The sequence below is a fragment of the Protopterus annectens genome, chromosome 1.part0, assembly GCF_019279795.1.
Source record: "Protopterus annectens isolate FY-2018-M chromosome 1.part0, PAN1.0, whole genome shotgun sequence".
Taxonomy (NCBI): domain Eukaryota; kingdom Metazoa; phylum Chordata; order Ceratodontiformes; family Protopteridae; genus Protopterus; species Protopterus annectens.
Window position 1 is genome coordinate 122,499,383 of NC_056725.1, and position 14,716 is coordinate 122,514,098.

The following is a 14,716-nucleotide window of genomic DNA, read 5'->3' on the forward strand; positions in this document are numbered from 1 at the left end:
TTATTATCAAATGAATGCAGTATGGATTTTGCTGCCATATAAATAAGGATGGCTTTAGAAGAAGGTTCTGAATCTGAAGCTAGGCTTCCTCTAAGAAGCTTTGATCTCCACTACTGAGTAATGTCAGGCTGTAATGGGGCACAGATCAGTTAAACTCTATTCCAATTATACCAGGCCATGGGCAGTGTCCACAAAGACTGAAACACAGCTTTCATTCTTTTATCACTGTTACAATATTCACTACTTCAAATATGGTTAGTTTAGACTTTGATTTCCATTTTCTAGTAAAAACATTTTTGGCAGCCACCATAATTAAGCTTAACAAGGCCTTACTATGTCTAGGCAATGCAGATCCTGTATCCCAGCTCAAAAAAAAATATTTTCTTAGTTACACTCATTTGCTTGCCCAGTACTTCTCACATCTCATTACACTCCCAGAACATATGCTGCCAGCTACCTCTTTCTTCCCCATCACATCTACCTGGAGAAAAAATACTTTGGAGTCTGCTTGCATATAAAAATACCTATGTAAACACTGCCAAGAAAAAATGCTAAATCTTCTACACTTTATTGCATATTTGGGAGTCATGTATTTGTCATCCTATTCTTTCTTTCTTTGTGAATTGCTTATCAAATCACTCTTTACAATCTTTTCTAACCTCCGCTGATTGATTCCTATAGTCATCATGCAATATTTTATATGCCCTACTAATTATCCCCTTTTTAATAGCAGCTTCTGTTCTAGATTCAACTAAAAGCTCTAACAGTGCAGGTCTTTCACTTAGGATTCCCTTTACCAATACTCTGGTATGCAATTGCTGATAGGGAAGACAGTCTCTAGCCTGCAATCCAAATGCCTTCTAGGCCTTTTGCCATTCCATTATCTTTTCCTCTTTAATTATTTGTTCATAATACCTTAATTTCTCTGCCTCTATACCCCTAATTATAGCTGTAAAAGATAATCTCATTTCTCCATCTCATGGTGGCTTAGTTCTTAGAATACTTTCTGGGGCTTTATGAGTACATTATTACGTATGACTGTTGTTTTTCTCCTTAAGGATATGCATCCAAAATCTGTCTCACTCATTATTTCTTGAATGTAGCAACCTGCATGTGTTATGAATGTGTGAATGAATATGTGTTATGAATAATATCCCTTCAAACCAGGTAGTCCTTGACCACCCTTCTTTGGAAGGATCAACTTATCCCATTTGACTTTTGCACTCTTCCCCTATCAGAAAAGTTTTTATTAATTACTATCCACAACTTCTTCTCTCATTTATAAAAATATGCCTGACCTCTGTATAAAACTAAAGGGACTTAAACACTTTTTATGGCTTGTATCTTGCTATTTATAGCCATAAACAAGAGCTTCCAGTTTCTCCGTTTTTGTATTATCTTTTGTTTAGTCTCTTCCCACATATCCTAGCTGCCATAACTCCTTTTTAACCCATACTATGAAATACGTCATTTTATCATGTCCCCATGAATATGGACATTGCCAAACCATTTCATGGGTGGGTATATAGTTTATAGCTGTAGTATTAGTTTTATCTTCATTCATTTTATATCTTGAAAAAAATGGAACTGTCTCAAAATGTTCCATAACACTGAAAAGCCCTTTTCTGGTTTTATCAGGTAGAAAATAATGCTGTCTGCAAATACAGTCAACTTTTCTTTATCACCATACCAATTATATCTTTGAATTTCTGAGTTCATTGTTTTCTTTGCCAATGGTTCTAAACTAACAAAGGGAAAAGAGAATACCCAGCCTGATTAATCTGATCATACACAACTTAGAGAGGAACCCGAATCCCAATTTATTTTTTGCCTATACCCCCTCATTTATCCTCTAATTAACCTTATTATTGTATCAGAGAATACAAATGCTTCCATTGCCCTGCTCATAAAATCCCAGCTTATTCTGTTGAATGCTTTCTCTCCATCAAGACCCACCAACATCAGCAGTATTTTCTTACATTCTGCATTGCTTTGGATCACCATTATTATATTAATGTTGTCAAATGTTTGCCTCCCCACAAAACCACATTGATCCATATCTATCAATTCTGGCAATATCTTTGCCATTCTTTTAGCTATTATAGACATAAGAACTTAATAATCATGGTTTATAATTGAATTTGGCCTATATGAAGCTGGATCTGAGGGATCTTTACCATCTTCAGGTATTATAGCCAACAATGCTTTTTCCCGGGATGCTGGTGCTTTCTCTCCTGATCCAGTTGGACTTTGACTGCATTTTTTACTTTGGTTTTGTTTTACTTTTTACATTCTCATTTCTGCATTTATCCTAGTTAATCAGGAGAAAAAGAATTCAAGGCATTTTCAGTATTCAGCTTTGGAAAGTAATAAACTATTGCTGCATTAATAGGCAATTATCCTCACATAAATTAACAACTGTAAACTAATCTACTTTATTTTCTCCCTGTTTCAACAACTTTCCTGAGTAACGTTTAGTTTCATTTTCCAAACATAAAAAGGCTTTATCTCTTTCAACTTTTACCCAAACAGTGCTCCCAGTTCACCCCTGAAAAAGAGTCTTGTGTCCAGTGGGCTTAACATGTTAAATAAATAAATAAAATCTGAGATCCATCAAACACAAATGTAAGTGGTCTCATTTGAATATCATGGATTCCTTACACCTCAGCATATGTGAAGTCTATGAGGATCTACCCAGTCAAATTCAACTTGTTGAGGTTAAATCCCCCAATCACTATTTTCTATGGAAAACAAAGCCAATGCAGTTTGTAAGTGTGCACCAACAGTGACTCATTTGTTGTCATGGTTTTGATTTTCTTTGTGTTGGTGTGACTGTGGTTGGGAGTTTGAGGGCGTGTCCCCTGCATGCAGGCAACAAGGAGTACTGCTTGCATTTAAATATTTATTGGGTTGAACTCCCAGACAGTTATGCTTAGTGAACTGGTTCCTTGCCAAGATGTAAGTCGACAAGCCATATTGGAAAGTAATACCACAAGCCATATTGGAAAGTAATACCACAAAGAAACAAGGGACAGACTGTAAATAAATGAACCTTAAAAAATCAAGTCACCACTGGGCCTGACACACTCCTGGCTGGGCTGATTAAAGGTAACCATGGTTGTTACTGCTGCCTCCAAAGTGATGACAGTGCACCAGTGGAAAAGATGGCTAACAGTTTTGTTATCAGCCTTTGTAAAGTTCATTCCTGTAAAAGGAAAGGTACGATGCAACATAAGAGCAATCCTGTACCACCATCCCTTTCAAGCCACCTTATTAATTCCAAAACCATTGCAAATAAAACCAACCAGGTCAATGTCTTAATTCCACTATTTAATCCAGGCATTCTAGCCATTACTGAGACTTGGCTCAAACTGTACAACCCCTCCCTCCCTCCAGCACCTCTTTCCTGCTAATAACTACTTAATAAAACTGTTGACAAAAGGGCAGACATGTAGTATATCTGTACAACTCTTACCTGCCAGCAACTCTACTTAAACAATCTAAATCCAGTTCTGGACCTCCCCAAACTGATTCCTAGCAGAAATGTACCCCTTAAACAGAACTTCCTTGCAGATAGTATTTGCATAGTTTCCCCCTCCAACCACTTTAGACAAATTAAAAAATATCATCAAAGAAATTACTCACCCTGACTCAAACACTAACAAAAACATTCTAATCTTAGGTGACTTTAAGATGTGATTTGCCAAGCTCCATTCCTAGAGATGTATCTTACTACTTATTGACCTAGAATAAACACAGCTTGTTTCACAACCCTCCAGACAACCTAAAGCCATTATACCACTTGTAAACTGATCTCATCATAGACCCTACACATTCTCCAACATTGCATTTCACCCCCTTCAATACACAATCAATGCCTCATCTCTTTCTCTTACGTCCTTCCCCCCAGCCTCCCTTTCAACTTATCTACTTCAGATCAAAGTCTTATACCAACATTGTCATCATTAAATTGTGACTCTTATCTCAGGATTGGCACATTTCCTTAACTCCAAAGGCCCCTAACTAAACTGCTCAGCTTCAACTCCTCACAAATCTCTTACCATATTTAGAAGAAACATACTGTCCCATAATTACCAGATTATATAAATATAATCCCAAACAATGTCTCACCTAAGAATTCAAAATACTGCTCAAATTAATCAACGAGGCCTGGCATAACTACAAAGCTAACCCTTCAACTTGAAACAGAGACCACTTCACCAAACTACACAAACTTGATAAAAAAGCAATTAGAAGACAACAAAAGTCAATCTGTGTTACATGTGCAAAACTCACTTAAATACAGTTCTAAAAAATTCTGGAAGGAAATCAATAATCTTTCTGGTCGGAATCTTCCCAACACTGCCCAGCATACCACTTCCTCCCTCTCTACTGTAGATTTCTTCAAACACTTTAGTGGCATCCACAGTTCCGCCAATCTGCCCTTTCTAGATTCCACTCACTTCCCATCACCACCACTCTACAGCCCAGTATTCCACTTCAAACAAATCTGGTCCAAAGACTTCATCTCACCCCTGGACCAGATTCAGCCTGCTGGATCCCCTAGCACTGATGACCTCCAACCATGGTTTATCCACTACTGTCAGGCTTTCATTGCAAAATATCTGCAACACATCTGTAACATCTGCCTCACCAACATCAGCATACCCAGTATCAGCAAACATCACCCCACATTAAAAAAATCCTACACATCCCTCCTTCTTTGCCCAGTCTCTATCTTACCAACCCTCTGCTAGGGCCTTGAAAAAATAATTATCTTCCTCAAACTCACTGACTCCATCAGCAAATACAAAATCCTCTCACAGAAATAGGATGCAGCAGCTCTACTGCTCACTGGTTACTTACAGGCAACATTCTCAGGTCATGGACAAAGGAATGCTGTCCGGAGCCATATCTAAAGGCCTCATCAGGGCCTTTGACTTAGTCACACTGCACTCTTAGACCACCTCACAGAGCTAGGTATTAGTACAGGTGCCATACCATGCTTCCACAGCTAGCTGTCAAATCAACATTATTCTGTCAAATACAACTTCACTAGGTCCAATTCTTACCCAGTTTCCAAAGGTGTCCATCAAGGCTCCATTCTTACCCCATTGATTTTCTCATTCTGCATTAACAAACTTACACTAGAATTTCCACACCTTCTTCTATCTGCCCTATAGCCATAAGCCTAGCCAGAATGTGTTTGGCTTTTTTGCACCTTTTTTAATTTAATTTTGCTATTTTTTTTTTTGGTTGGTATGATACTGTGCCTGTCTAACAGTGACACAGAAGTCACAGAAGGTAAACCCCATAATCCTCCCATCCTCATCAAGATTTCAAGAAGAGAGAGAGATGAGGAGGACTCTGCCTAACCTGGACTGGGATTTTATTCCAGAGTGGGGAGCCTCTGGGTTATGAATCTGTCCCTCCAGCATGTTTCATCTATTTGGGGATTTTGCATGAAGGTTCTCATGCATCTCGGGCAGTATTGGATTTGATTTGGGTGCAGCATGTCCATTAATTCCGGATGGGGATGACTTAGAGAGCAGGCACAGTTCGCTTCTGGAACACAGGCATGCCACTGAGCAGAGAGATTTTCTTTTTTTAACGGCTTTGCATATGGCATCTTTTGCCTCTTGATCCTCTTTTGTGAGGTACTTTGGGTCTTTCAAATTGCTGCAGGTGTCTGGAAGGTACATCCAAAGGGGCATCTAATTAAGGGCCTGATGAGGGATGGATAAGTAAAACGCGATGACTTCCCCCTGATCTAGATGTGAATCCCTTCATGATTAGGTGGGCTATATAAAATGTTTTTCTAACCACTTTGGCCACGTGGTTGTCAAATGAGAGATTGCTATCAACTTGGGTCCCCAGGTCCCTAATTACTTCTTCTGTACTTAATGGATTACCACCTATGTGGTAATTTGTGGGCACTTTTCTTCTACCGTTATATGCAGATGACATGGCTCTCTACCACTCTAAGCATTCACTGTCATCTCTAAAACAGGACCTACAGTCAAATTTCCAGACCCTTTCTGAATCAGTTGACAATAAAATCCTTATACTGATCTCATCAAGGACTAAAGTCACACTGTTTGCTATCTCTAGTAATAGCTAACCACATCAACACCCCCATTAGAACAAGTTTGCAGCTTTATGTATCTTGGCCTTTAGTTTGACCCATCTCTCACCTTCAATTTACTTTGATCTTACATGTGAAAAGATTAACTCCCTCCTTTGCTGGGTACAAGAAATAGTTCCTCTTCTCTCCTACTCAGCCACATCTGTAATTTGGAAAGGTATCCTCCTCCCAGACCTTGGATACAGCCTGCATCTTGGTTCAGCAACCTCTACTGTCTTACAAACCATCTCAAACAAAATCTGAAGATTCATCACTCACTGTCCTAAGAAAGAACACTACTACATTACTTTACGAAAACCTAAATGTCTACCTGTGAAACACAGAACAAACCTGTTCCACAATTGTACAAGCTTCTAAATTATTTACTTCTCCCCTAACTTCAAAACTACTGTAACCTTAGAAATCTTAGTCACTCTCAACCTCTTTAGCAAACCTCAGAAACCAAGCTCCATACCTCCAACCATGCATACTGTGTTCTTGGCCCCATACTGTGGGAATCCCTGCTTCCTGATATTAAAGACACATTCCAAGGTCTGCTAACATAAGCTTAGCAAACTGGAATGTAAACTCTTCATTGTAAGATGGGCTGACAACTGGCTCACAAACCGGACACACACTATAAAAGTGGTTGACTCCACATCATCCGTCAGACCTGTTACCAGTGGGGTGCCACAGGGGTCAGTGCTGGGCCACCTGCAGTTTTTTTTTATATAATTCTAAGACGTTCAGGTCAAAACTAAGGGGTTGTGGCTGACCAAGTTTGAAGATGACTGCAGACTAGGTGCAATCATTGAATCCCCAAATTATGTCAATATACTTCAGGAGGGTCTCATGCAGAACAACGACTGGTGTAGTAGTCATGGTCTCAAACTGATTGCAAAGAAATGCATCATCATTCCCTTCAGCACAAACAATGTCCCTTCACACTATCAAATCAATAACAATATCCTAAGTACCCATGAAGCAGTAAGGGACCTGGGATCACAAGTTGACTACAACCATAAATTTGACCACAATGTGTCTACTGTAGTAAGGAAAGCTTTCTCTGTAGCACACTTGATTAGCACAGTTATCCCCCTCAAGAGCAAAAAAGTTATAACCCCCTATACTTGGCACTTATCCAGCCCATAATTGAGTATAATGCCCCATTTGGCATGTACTGTACCTGCACCTGCAACAATTAGAGAGACCTCAGAGGTTTCTAACAAAGAACATGAAGGGGCTCCAGCATGTGCCATACACAGACTGACTAAAGTCCCTATCACTATACTCCATATCATATAGATTTATTAGGGGAGGCTTATGCCTGGCCTACAGAGCAATCCAAGACCCAAACCTAATGAACTTGCTGCATATCCGTAAATCAAATGGGACTAGGGCTACCCATTCCAGGGACCTAAATATAGCCTGAACTTACATAGGACATGATGGAGGGACAGATTTATTTCCCAGCGACTGCCACATCTTTGGAACAGGCTACCAATTCATGTGAAACAGAGCCCCTCTATGACACTGTTCAAGAGAAACCTAGACAAGTGGATGGGGCATCATAAATTCGTATTTGGGATAGACCCCGGAACCTTCCTGGTTATGAGCAGTCATCTCTAAATGCAATCTTGGGTATTGACTAGCATTTCTATGGTATTACATTGGAATGACATGGCTAGGCTTAAAATGACCTCTGTGTCGATAGCCTGGTAATCTCCTATGATGCTGTGATCACATATATTGGACCTTGCCAAACATAGCTGCAATCCCTCTGGACACATAACCTAATCTTAATGTGTACTTCCTTTTCCTGTCATTCTTTCTCCCGTGCCTTCTCGATCATTCTTTCATAAACACCCATCTCTTGTTTCCTCCTTTACCTCACTAACCTGGAGGTTTACCAAATAGCTGTGCATATTATATTTAATCCTCTTTTCATTTTGTATTAGTATCTCCTCATTCTGTGTATACCGTTTGTGTAATCATCTAACTAATTGCAGTTTGAAACTTGGAATTGGTCAGAACTTATCAGTGCTCTACCCCGATAAACAAATTCTAATAAATAAATAAATGAATAAAGTAACTCCATTTTCCTTCTAACTTTATCTCCATGTAGCAGACATACTGGACACTGGCTGCGACAAAGAATGAAGTAAGCTATAGGAACACAGTTTGGAAGAGATTACATCTTTGCATGGCTAAAACTGATATGAAAATGACTATTTGCATTTGGGAAGGGTGAGAATAGCCCTACTTCAACAGTTTGTTGAGCAGTCCTGAGTACACTGTATCTGTTCAAACTGTTTAAAGGTATGCAAAGTCACAGTCTGCACCAGGGACCAATGACAGAAGTGGAAGAACTCTCTTGAAAATATAGTTCCACAGACAGTCATGAAAAGAGAACTGTAAAACTTAAGCACATTTAAGCAAATTAATACCATGTGACGAAAATGCTTCCAGGACATTTCTTCAGGATTCAAGTATCTGAAGCTTCAGCTAAATGCTAAGAAAAAAAAAAAAAAACATAAAAACTTTAGATGTTTGAAATTGTTTACAATTTGGTGTTTTGGGGAGAAAGTGAGCTCAAGTGCTGAACATGTCAGGCCTTTGAACTCCATACTTAAATAGTAGTTCCAGTGGCCCAACCTCCACCAAGCAGGAGGAAACTTGCAAAGCACTGAAATTACCTTTATGAGGGAAGTAGGTTTTGTACTACAAAGTCAGTGGTGGAAGCCCTCATTTGCATGGATATCCAAGTAAACACATGCACAGGGAGAGCATATTACCTCTGTGGTGTTGCAGGTGCTCACACCAGCCATCAGAGATGCAGAAATGCCCTAAAAGAAATACCTTTATTGCTAATCTCTACAAATGCTAGTGAGGGCAGAAACCATCTCCATGGCTTCCTGTATGACGACCCTTTTGGATAGCTAATCAAAGTCTACACTGCTTGACATCAAAGCGAGCAATCTTTTCTTAATATACTTCTAGATAGCGGCCATCCTCAAGCTGGGAGCATGAGATAGTAAGCGTGGAGTGAGAAGGCACTTAGGAAATAAATATTATGGTTAGAGTGCCCATTCCTGACCCAACTTGTAACCTTTACATACTACATATGAGTGTGTGTCTGTGTGTGTAGTTAAACATTAGTCTAATGTTACCATTGGTAACTCCTTCCTGCAGTGACAAACTAATAAAAGAATACAGAATTACTAAGTGGCTTTTACATCCATATTAATGCAAATAATTAGCTATAAATATATGTATATTTTACTAAAACTGTTTTTAGTATTTGTAAAAGGTATTGATGCAACAACCACTTTCCTTAATTCCCTAGAAGTGCTTGTGTATTCCAATGTACTACTACCGTAAATCACAGGTTTCAGCTACAGATAGGAAGAGTCAAAATAAGCTTGTTCTGTTCCATTAAGAAGACTCTGTCACTGTGTACTGCAACATATTTTGATGTGTGTTATTTATCCTGTTGAGGGCCAAGTGCCAAATAACCAGAGATTTGTACATCATCTGGTAGTGTTTGCAAGTAAAATTATCTTGACTTTTTACTACTTACAGAATTTTGCAGTAAGTGCTGGTCCCCTTACATATCTCTGAACATTACTACACAAAAGACTAAAGCATCTAGTACAGAGTCAAAAACAACAAAATTTAAAAATTGAAAAAATATTTTATTGAAAATACACAATACATACATACATATACATAATTACAAACACAGTTTCTACTGAGGCAATTCCCCTGTACACAGACATGTGCACAAGCACACACACACACACACACACACACACACACACACACACACACACACACACACACACACACACACACACACACACACACACACACACACACACACAAGAGAAGTTACATACGTTTAACTCTTGATTTAATCCGGACCCTAAACAACCTCCTCTACCCCAACTTAGTCTGCAATAATTTCCAAGACAAGCCTAAACTCACCCAGCCTAGTTCCAAAGTGAATCCTAATGTCACATAAACTTGCACAATTACAATACAAAATCATTTGACCAACTAGCCTTTCTTTCGGTCTACATTTAACCAGACCAGATATAGTGAAATGGTTTTTCATTTTTTCGTTAATCAGGTTTCAAGATACCTTAATGTTACACTTTGTAAAAGACTGTGATCAGTTTCCTACTAGTAAGTAAGCCATATGCCATTAACTTTTCTTGGTTAAAGTTACTGCTATTTGAAAACAATCAATGTTTATCTGTATTTTCATCCCAAATAGCAGACCATCAGTTTCCTCTGGTGTCTCTTCTTGATCTCAGATGGCAGGAGTCACTCCTGACCTCCAGATCTGATCTGATATTTTTTCCTGTAATTTGATAGGTGTTTAAGGCATTCCAGTGCAGTGTCATACTTGTAGCCGTAGGGAATTGTTGATTGTTTTTCTGCCTTACCTGTTCCCCATCCCATTACTTGAACTGCAATAATGTAAGGTGATACCTCATAAATATCTATCAGCTGTGCAGGGTTTGCCATGATATGACCCTGGATGTACTACAACATGTCAGGGAGATGTGAAGAGGTCATCATAAACAAGAAGAATAGAGAGGGAAGAAAGGACACAGGCTGCTTAGTGTGGGCAATACCTATTCCCTAGGTCTTAAAAAAGGGTCTATATTAAATTGTCGACAGCTCACAATGATGACTCTGAAATGTCTGACACCAAAATGTAGAACTATGAAAATAGCGAACGGCCATATAACCGATTTCTTTTTAATGGAAAGAAATCGATTGACCGTTCCCTGATACCTGCCCTTTCCATGAGTATAGTGCAGTCTCAGAGTTAGAATATTTACTTAGGGGGTGTATGGGGGGCACAACCCCCCATATTGGGGAGTGTGGGGGGCAAAGCCCCCCACTTAAATATATTTGTTTATGTGTGCCATTCTTGTTTGGCCAAACAATTTCTTTACAACAGAAAGAAATCGGTTATATGGCTGTTCGCTATTTTCATAGTTCGACATTTTGGTGTTGAACATTTCAGAGTCGACATTGTGAGCTGTCAACAATTTAATATAGGCCCTTAAAAAAATGCTTCTCCATTAAGAGTGCTTTGGACCCATGCAGTGGACTAAATGCATACTTACAAGTCTGGTCATTTTTTAAATCAGGTTTAAAAACAAAAGCACAGGAAATATAAATATCTTCAGTAAATGCCATGTAAAAAGTATAAACCCCATTTTGCAGCAAAACTATTCTTTATGATGAAAAAAGTGAACTCATTCAAAGTCGTAATATAAATATAGTAATACATTATTATGGTAAAAAATCTAATTTTATATTATCTGTAGATTTTTGCAAAAATAATGCACGTATTAGAAACTATACAGCCTAGATATAGGATCATAGGATCATAGAAGATTATTAGGCTATTGACCCAGAGGCCATTTTAAGCCTGGCTGTTTCATCCCAATGTAATACCATAGAAATGTTAGTCAATACCCAGGACTACATTTAGTGATGACTACCCATGTCCAGGAGGGTTGTGGGCACTATCCCTGGTAAGAATTTATGGTCCCCAATCCACTCATCCAGGTTCCTCTTGAACAGTGTCATAGAGGTGTGCTGTTTCACATGAGTTGGTAGCCTGTTCCAAAGATGTGGCAGTCACTGGGAGATAACTCTGTCCCTCCAGCATGTTCTATTTAAGTCGCAGGCCACAATTCGGTCTCTGGAACGGTAGCTCTAGTCCCATTTGATTTGTGGATATGCAGCACGTTCATTAGGCTTGGGTTTTGGATTGCTCTGTAGGCAAGGCACAAGTCTCCCCTAAGAAGTCTATACATATAGTATTTCTATCATTTTCTTTAGCCAGACTTAAGTTCTTGGTGTTTTTTTTTCAGGTAGGCAAAGAATGTAAACTATGGTGGAAGAATCTGCAATTAACAGTGTAAACAACTTGCAATGCTAACAGGTTTAATGGCAATTTTCGATAGCATCACCTAAGGTTTCTAGAGATACCATGTACTATTTGTCAGTCAGTTGTACGTAGCAGATTTAATGAAAATAATGTAATATTTCCTTATTTTCAGAATGCTAAACAAACAACTATTGACATCTCCAGTGCAGCCACATTTTGCACATGTAGCTCTCATTTGCAACAATAATAATGTAAATATGAAAATATTTATAATATGTAAAAATAAAAATGTAGTGCATCTCAGATAAACAGTTTTAATGTTGTTTTGTTCCTCACAGCCTACCTCTTCACATGTTGCCTACTATTGTTTGGTAAGAAACTTCATTAAGGAAAGTATCTCCAAACAATGTCATGACACCATAAGCAGCTGTAGCTGCCAAGAGGAGTTATACCCAAAGCTAATATAGAAGGTACTATAGGTACTATAGAAGCAAACAAGTTAAGGATTAAAATATCTGTCAGTGCATGCCCCAGAACTTGTAAGTTTAGAATGAACCCCACCCCTCATTACCGGGGGCTATCATCCTATGCAAGGTAAACACTAAGCACAGATGCATGAGAGGAAAGGAATGCAAGTGATATCATGAAAATGACAATACAAAGTTACAAGAACATGTAGATCCTATAGGTTCCTTATTATAGCTTGTTCATGAATGATATAGAAGGGACAGATATGGTTAGAGCAACAAATGTGAGATCAGAGGGGAAGAGGAGCAGCAAACCAAGGAAGGGGTAAGAAGTGGGCAGGGTTAGAAGCTATGTTAAGTACCCTATGACAGTTATTATAGGAAAAGGGATGGAATGATAGGCTGATGCAGTGTATAATCCCCAGATACATCATAGTGAGAGGATGAGGAAATGGAGGAGAGATAAAAGACTAGCAAGGGATAAAGAGAGTAAAACCTACAGGGATTATCAAACAGCTAAAGCAAAGTGGGAGATTCCTAGCATTAAGTAAAAGAAAGAGCAGGAGCTGATTAAATTATTGAACCATGACACATCCAGCCAACTCATGCAGAGTTATACCAATTAGATGTGGCCCTAACCAACACAGCAGGGGTAACTGATGTCCAGCTGAATGTAATATAAGACAACAGAGATAATGCAACTGTGAGGCTCTAAGGAGACAGTAAGTAGAGAAAGGCAAAGACAATGGCATGGGATTTTAAAAGACATGGGATAGGGTCAAAGATGAGTTAAGAAACTGGGAACAAATTCATAGAGTAAACAAGGCATAGGAATAGATCAGAGATGGACTATTCATGGTTATGAACAAAGGTGTAATGAACAGACAAAAGAGCAAAAAGAGAAAAGGGGTGTTGTTGTCTTGTAGGAGCGAGTCCAATCTTTTTTCTTCCTTTTTTTGGGCATGTCTGAGGCAAAAGAGAACATGCATTTTGTTTGAATCCAGACATTTTAGAAACAACATTTCAGGAACTAATCAGACAAAAACAATTGACTGATTTTACATCCTGCAGAAGATTGATAGGCCATGTGTCAGACAGAACCAAAAGAACTGTTTGATTCATGCATGTCTCTAATTGGCAATGACTGATGCAGTACTGCAGAGTTTAGGAAAGGGTACCAAAGGCTATATATATGGAAAGTCAGACCATCTGCACAGAAAGGTGAAGGTTGAGGGTCAATGCAAACAAACACAAAGCCCAGGACTTGGGTCACCAGAGACCAGATGTAAATTGTCAGTTGAAGGAGTACAACTGATGGCAATGGAGGTGGAGTTCTGCTCATACCTGGAGGGGATAGTCAGGAGTAGAGTGGGAGTGCAGTGTCAGTACTAAATAAAATGCAAGAGTACGTCCTTAGGGGAATACACCTGAAAAGCAAAAAGGTAATGCCTCTACTCATTGGACAAAAAAAAAAACTTTGAAGAAATCTAACATTCTGATGCTGATTTGTGTGTAGGTGAAAGCCTTCCATCACCTGGTGGTTTGAGAATTCATATTACCCAGTCCCACTTCTGGGTCTATATTAGAACATCGAGGTTGCAAACCTTCGAATGTTCTAATATTGAACCCTATGCAGCGAAGGCTTAAAATATCGAAGCAACAGAAAAACTAATTTTTTACTAGGGAAAGAATTTGGTTGTCCTTTTCTGTTGCTTCAGTATTTTCAGTGCTGTGGTGGAAAGTTACAGGTCAGGCTCAGGTAAGTGTGCGATTGTGTGGATGTGAGGGTTAGGACGGGTTAGGTGAGTTAGGGTTAGGGCACGGGTTAGGTATGTGTGTGATTGTGTGGATGTGAGGGTTAGGGCCGGTTAGGTGAGTTAGGGTTAGGGACCGGGTGAGGTGAGTATGCGATATTGATGGACCTTAGGATTAGGGTTTGGGTTAAGGTAAGTGGATAGTTAGTGGTGTGTGTATAGTTTAGTGTAGGGTTAGGTGTAAGATTTTAGGTGTATGTGTGTGGATTGCTGTTTGTTTAGTGTGCTTGTGTTGCGTGCATGTGTTTTGGGACAGCAATTTTTTTCCCTAGGAAAAAAAATCACTGTTCTAACAGTTTGAGATTTTAAACTTTTATTTACATAGGGTCAATTAATCACCGTTTGCTTTTTTAAGCGTTCGGTGATCTAATATAGACCCCTACTTCCCCTCCCC

General features: G+C 39.0%; 1 protein-coding gene across 2 annotated transcripts in view; it reads left to right on the forward strand.

The window, feature by feature from the left end:
* ESR1 (estrogen receptor 1) overlaps positions 1–14,716 on the forward strand; it is a 1,085,149-nt gene that overhangs the window by 850,446 nt on the left and 219,987 nt on the right. The gene's annotated exons all lie outside the window — the stretch shown is intronic.